A 7351-nucleotide genomic window follows, 5' to 3' on the forward strand; every position below is an offset into this window, starting at 1 on the left:
GAAAAATCCTTTCAGTCATATGCGCAGCCAAACAAAAGTGAGATTTCTAACTTGATTTGTAGGTTTTAAAGTGAGTCAGTCTTGTCTGAGTTCAGCTGGAGAAAGTTGTTTTGCCTCCACAAACTGACCTGTTGGATGCAGTGACAGAGTGAATCCACTGGTCCAGATTCACCTGCGACAGTGAAACATAGATCTGTGATGTGATTGGACACATTATCGCTGCGTATCAGCTGACCTAACGGCAGCATGTAGAGGTTGAACAGAAGGGGACCCAGGACTGACCCTTGGGGCACTCCACAGGTCAGGGTCATGTGGTCTGAGACACTACTACTTCCTGTCTTACAGATAGGACCTCAAGGCGCTGCGGACCATCTTCAAAGCTGATATTCCAGTTGACTTTAAAACAATGTATCTGTAGGACAATGTAGGACATAAAACACCAACTATGAAATGTACTTTTGGCTCTATCAAAAAAAGGCAATATTTTTGGTTTGTTCAGTGCACAATTCTATTTCTTTTTAATTTTGGAGTTTTGCTCTCTGGTCTTGTTCAGTTTGGTTATTGTAATATATATTTAATTGTCCATTAAACAGATTTCAAATATTGACAAATATATTATCATTGGTATACAATGTTTTCATATACAGAGACCGCACCCACCCCGCACAAGGGTTTTAGTTATTTGGTGTTTTTGTTAAATATTTTTTTGTGTCCAATTTTATTTTGAAAGTCTCTGGTTAAAATAACAATAGAAGTGAGTTGATTTTAGAACAAACTGTGACCTTGCGTGGCATGAGCAGGAAAATGACAGCGTCACCTAGTTTGTATTGTAAATACATAGGCAAATATTCATGGCCATGCCTCGTCACATGCAGACATACTTAAATACATGTTATACATCAGACAGTCCTTTAGTTTGAGCTGGAGCGGACACATCAGAAATGTTCAATTATCTGATAGTCTTCAGTGCCATGATTTCTAAAATATTCCTGCTCTGTGGTAAGTTTGGAACAGCTTTATATCTGTGCTTGTATAACTGATATGCACATGTGTTTGGAAAATAAATACATTCATACTTTTATTCTCAGCTATTTGCATTTTCCCATGCATATATGGACGGGAATACAGTTTTATCAACCTGAGCCTGAACTGGACAGAGGCTCAAAAATTCTGCAGGCTGCACTACACTGACCTGGCTATAGTCACCAGTCTGGAGGAGGCAGGCCAGCTGAACCGGACACAGGACACTGGGCTGGCCTGGATTGGACTGGTTGATTCCTGGAGCTGGACCACTGGGACCTATCTTCTGGGGTTCAGCAACTGGAGAATCAATGAACATTCTGGAATGTACGACTGTGTCTCAACTTCTTCTAATGATGGGAAATGGTATGGCCATCCCTGTGACCATGCACATCCATTTTTGTGTTACACAGGTGAGTTCTGTGACTTTTTAAAAAAACTTTGTAACATTTGAATTTAACAATTCTAGTTAACTCCAAATGAATAAACTAACCCAGGACTACCAGGTCTAAAACATGGCTTTTGAGTACATATAAATCAGAAAACAACAATACACTTTTTAAAAACAAGCTTGCTGTATACTCAGTGGTACGAGCCAGGTGGATCATATTAAAGAAGAAACTGGACTCAGAAGGGTTACAGCATTTAATTAAGTTTAATTTGTGTTAAGCTCCTCCCATGCCACCAAACAGAACAAAAGATGTGACTCCGGGCCAACCCTGCACGGAGCCGTAGAAGCCAGTGCCAACGTCATTAACTCGAGGCAAAAATGTTCTCAAACTACCGTGATCAAAAGACTAAAATAGGATCACCGGTCCCACCAAAACAAAAGGCAAACTGCAGCAAGCCAGCGAAGTGCAGCCTGCACCGGTCAGCAGCAGGAGCCTGCACCGGTCAGCAGCAGGAGCCTGCACCGGTCAGCAGCAGGAGCCTGCACCGGTCAGCAGCAGGAGCCTGCACCGGTCAGCAGCAGGAGCCTGCACCGGTCAGCAGCAGGAGCCTGCAGCGCGCAAGGCGACAAGTACAAGTACAAGTACAAGTATGCAGCACTAGTGTAGCAACGGGTGTGCCAACAATATTAGCCCTTTTTAAATAGGGCTACTTAGGGCACCATAAGAATTTTCCTCATTACATTCATACTCTAGATGTATTGCCCTTGCTCTGAAAGGTCTCCTCCGCTCTTTCCCCCTCACTGCTCTTTCTCTCCATCTGACCTGAGGCTTCTCAGGGTCCACGTCTCCTTTGAGGCTCATTTTCTCACTTTTCTCTTGTTGTCTGACTTCTATCCTCGTCTTCCTTCTCTGATCTTTGCTTTGGTTCATTTACTGCCCCAAAAGGCCGTCCAATCTTGCGGTTTAGTGAACAAATCATTATGTTTCTAATTTCCTGCTTTTGTTTTGCGCACAAACATGTAGACTATCAAACCATGAAATAACAGTGTCGGAACAACCTGCACTTGCCACATTAGTGACTGAGATGAGTAACCGGTTAGCGCTGGGCTGAGAGAGGGGGGCGGGGACTGGTGTCTGTGGCTTTGGATTTATTCATCTGAAATACATAAGAGTACTGGAAATTACATCTATTTCATTTAAAATCTCCTGGGGGGGGGGCATATCATGTGACTTTAAAGACAAAACATTGGAGTTAAACAAAGTGGCCTACGCCCCAGTACAGCTAAAGATCTATTGACGTTCATTAGCCTCTAAAGGTAACGACCATTTTATCAAGTGGAAGGTCTGTGTTACAATGTTGGTAAGTATTTTGGCACATCCAAATTTTAGAAGCACTTTCATTCCAATATCTCATTTCTAGTTACACCACTGGTTCGGCGGGCGAGGCAGTGCGAACATCCTTGATTCTCACACAGGTTTATTCAGCAGGTTTGAGCTCAGATCCATGTGTTTGAGGCTGTGTGGTCCTCAGAGCACGTGCAGAGCTCTAAAAGAAGCTGCTGTCTGCTCTGGTTCTAAAAGCTCATGTTAGAGAGCGGAGCATGAACGGGCCCCTGAACACGGGCCCCTGAACACGGGCCCCTGAACACGGGCCCCTGAACACGGGCCCCTGAACACGGGCCCCTGAACACGGGCCCCTGAACACGGGCCTCTGAACACGGGCCTCTGAACACGGGTCTCTGAACACGGGTCTCTGAACACGGTCACAGACTGAGCAGCTGCGGGAGAAGAAGAATCATGCTTCCAGCGCAGTACTGCTCAGCGGCCTGTAGGTCAAAAAAAGAAACCGTGAGTTCAGCCAAGCTTCAGCAGCAGAAGTGAGGGGAAAACGGGATTATTTGGATATATTTTAGAACAATTTATATATAGTTGTAACACACGCTAATTTTAGATTTTGTCGGCCAATCATTGATTGCCCTAGCTTACCGCACGCCACTGCCAAAAAGGTTTGATCACCTTTCGTCCAGAACCTTGATTTTGGAACAGCCCACAGGAACCTGCTTGAGAATCTAAAGCTGCAAAGGGGAAAGGGAAGGCGGAGGTAAAAGGGCAGGAATATGACCAGATGCAAGACCTAAAAGATCAGTTAACTGCGATCAGAGTGTATTTTAGTTTACAAGTAAGGAACTTGTAATAACACAAAAAACACAAGAAGACATAGCAAAAGAGCAATCATGTATTTCATGTGTAACTAGCAGTTGTATTACATACTGTATTTACAGTATGTAATAAAGTTTTGTCTCTTTACAGATGGAGTTTCAAAGCAGTATCATTACATCGCAACATCACGTACTTGGGACGACGCCCAGGTTTACTGCAGACAACACTACACAGACTTGGCAGTGATCAACAACTTGTCTGAAAGTGACCAGGTGACCTCTGTTGTATCAAACAAAGGGAGTAGTTACATTTGGATCGGCCTGCACAAAGATCCCGAGGCCCCCAGGCCGTGTGAGGCTGAGGATTCAGCCCATCGTTGGTTCCCCCAGAGCTGTGATCAAACACTGCCCTTCTTCTGCATGGGAGGTAACTCAGGCCAACAGGGATTTGTGGCTGATTGATACATAAATATCAATGAGCCTCGTGGTGGAAACTTTCAGCCTTTAAAATCCACTAAAGAGGCAGAATAACAATAAATGTTGTTTTAATGAACCCAATTTAAAAAGCTGCATATAAACTGACTTAAGATAAGATAGCCTTTATTTGTCCACACAATGGGGGCATTTCGATGTTGCAACGCAGTAGATACAGGAGTAAAAGAACAGATAATTCATAGGAAGCTTTAAAAAAAAAGTTTTGAAAAACTCTTATAAACAAAACTCTTAAAGTATATATATATATATATATATATATATATATATATATATATATATATATATCCTCTTCCTCTCTCCTCCTGCTCTGTGGTCCTCCTCTTCCTCTCTCCTCCTGCTCTGTGGTCCTCCTCTTCCTCTCTCCTCCTGCTCTGTGGTCCTCCTCTTCCTCTCTCCTCCTGCTGTGTGGTCCTGCTCTTTCTTTCTGCTGTTGTTGTGAACATTTGAAATCAAGTGCTTCATGTTATTGTTGTTATTTGTTACAGCTGAGAAAAGGAGGACTAATCGTGTCCAGATGAAGATCAGCTCTGATTTGGACATGATCGATCCAAACAACTATGGAAAGATGTTGCATCAGGCAAGTGTCATTTCCCTCTTGCTTTGAGTGGAATATGTGATTCATCATGTATTTTTTCCCATTTGTTTAGCTGGAGGAAGAGCTCAAACAAAAGGGCTTCACTGACATCCGCCTCACCATGAAATCAATTAAACGTCAGAAGAAGAATTCAGGAGGGGGAATTGAAAGTTGTGAGGGACAATAGTTTCACATTTTACTTCTATAATTAAGGATATACACTATGTTTCCAAAAGATGTATCAATGCTAAACGTTTCTCAATGGGATAAAGTATACATGAATGAGTAATAATAATAATAATTCATAATTAGAAAACAGTTGTTACCTGCTTATACTCCACTCAGGTTTAGGTAAAGCCTTGTTTGTGTTCATTGATTATCTAATTGTTTGAACATTATTTTTATGACAATGTGTGAGGCATATTTGGTAGTTTGTGTAATGGCAATTTTCCTTCGGACCAAGAGGTAGAAAGAAGAGACTGATGATGATGATTTAAGATGAGTTTTACTTTAAAGGTTATACATTGTGCATTGTTTGCTTTAGCCTCTCATGTTTTATAACTTAAAGTGTACTTTAAGTTATGCTTTCAGTATGCTTTCAGTAAATACATTATTTTATCAGTCACGCATTTCCTCATCAGGATTTTTCAGAAAGATCCTATAATAAAAAATAAATTATAAAAACTCCTATGTATTGTCACTCTTTATTTTATAATGCATACAACTGTCAATTGCAACTGTTTTATATTAAATACTGCAAACTTTGCTGCCCGCTTCTTATTATACAGTGTCAATATTATTACTGCTGATAAGAGTACCACTCAATCCTCATTCGTGACAGTTTATGTTCAGTTATAGGTTATATCAAATACAGGTTTCACATTGTACTCCTTATGACGTGTCCTTGTATATTCTTAGTGTTCAACAGTCAACAAAAAAAAGACAAAAAGATAATGTTTAATTAAACATCTGCTGTGCTTTTGTAGCATATGTGAGAATATGCCACTTGGCTAGATCAGAAGGTTCGACTCAGGGAGGTGCATGTAAGTAATAATACAAAAACCAGCGAATCAAAGTGCGGCTGTGCCTTATATATTTACAGTGACCAACATACCAATATATACAATCTGCAGATTTCTAATGGTATACTGAAACATATTTCAATTTCTGGTGGTATCAATAACAATCCAAGGTTCAATAATGTTCAGTGCAAGACATCCATGGTAGAAAGCACACACACTCATAGTAACACTTGCAAATCTCAATGAAAATAGTACAACTGTCCATAAAAGAAGCAACCGGGTTCTTGTATTGTCCAAAAATATAGCGCTGTGACTGAGGGGAGAGTTCGCAAGGTGTGTGGTGTCTTTCGGGTGGGAGTGGACGGCTGAATCAGCCCCTACCATACCGCAGGTGGCTCATGTTGGAAAGTTTGTAGTTTTGTAATGTTCAGTGTTCAGTTCTGGTTCTGGGTCCAGGCTGGTCTCAGCTCGCCATCAAGTTAATCCTTCGTTCTGGTACCCCACTGGGCACACCTGGTACCCCACTGGGCACACCTGGCCTGCGATCAATAAACAGGTCCATCAGTGTAATACCCAACATTTAGCTAGCTTCTAGGTTCATCTCTTTAAATTACAAGTAATGCAGTAAATACTTATTACATTCAGTTGTACAAATACATTTAAATAAACACTTGAATAAATACCTGTTTAGATAAATAATCTGTTGGCACGGCAATGAAATATAAATATATATATATATCTCAATAATCAAAGCAATATGCATCACACCAAGAAGACACAGACAGACAACTCAGACAGACTCACCAAATTCCACGTTTTCCTGCGCGCTACGAGTCCAGCATCAGCGGCGGTTGATAAAGCGTCTATTCACATACACGAGTTTAAAACCGGCGACATTTAAGATGATTAAAAAGCGGATGTTTGTTGCAAAGCGTACCTGGTTCAGCCGTCCTGTCGCCTCTCCCGACCCCGTCCCCGGAGAGGCACACAGGAAGCTGATATTGAACCGGCAAGCGTGTGATTGGCTAAAGTGACGCAGTGCGTGCGTGACGCGTAACATACGTAAACCACGTGACAAGAAGTGTTGGGAGTTGTAGTTTTTTTTCCTATTTGCAATAAAAGTACGTGGGTTACACTTTGCACATGCAAATGCCAAATCAATCAATCAATCAATCAATCAATACCTTAATAGCAAAAAAATATTTAAATATATTCAAAGAGGATTGCAAGTACATTGGCTGGTCATTTTGGTAAATTTAAATTAAATACATTTTTTTACCAGTCTGCATAAATGCATAATTCATATTTAGTCTTTTAAACCCAATTTTAAAATTCAACTTAATTTTCACGAGGACCAGATTTTTCGTAGGGTCATCACCTCTGGCCCGGAGGTGCACAACACACCACATTTGGGGTCTAACATTTACCAACATTTCTCTACAAAATTGCTAATCCTGTTCTGAAACGGAAACTAGAACAAGACTAGATTTAAGATTAGCATTTAAGCCAGTATTAAATTGAGACTACACCAGATCTAAACTAGTTCTTACAAAGAGTTAAACATAAGATGGTCTGTGGGCCGGGTCAATCCTTAGGAGGGCCTGATCCGGCCCCTGGGCCTTAAATTGTGTTGGGACATTTCATGTCTGACAATGGATATGACTGAGGTGCTTGTGAAACATGACAGAC

Source organism: Eucyclogobius newberryi, unplaced genomic scaffold (genome assembly GCF_026437365.1).
Source record: "Eucyclogobius newberryi isolate DKJ021-1_F unplaced genomic scaffold, fEucNew1.0.hap1 SCAF_17, whole genome shotgun sequence".
Taxonomy (NCBI): Eukaryota; Metazoa; Chordata; class Actinopteri; order Gobiiformes; family Gobiidae; genus Eucyclogobius; species Eucyclogobius newberryi.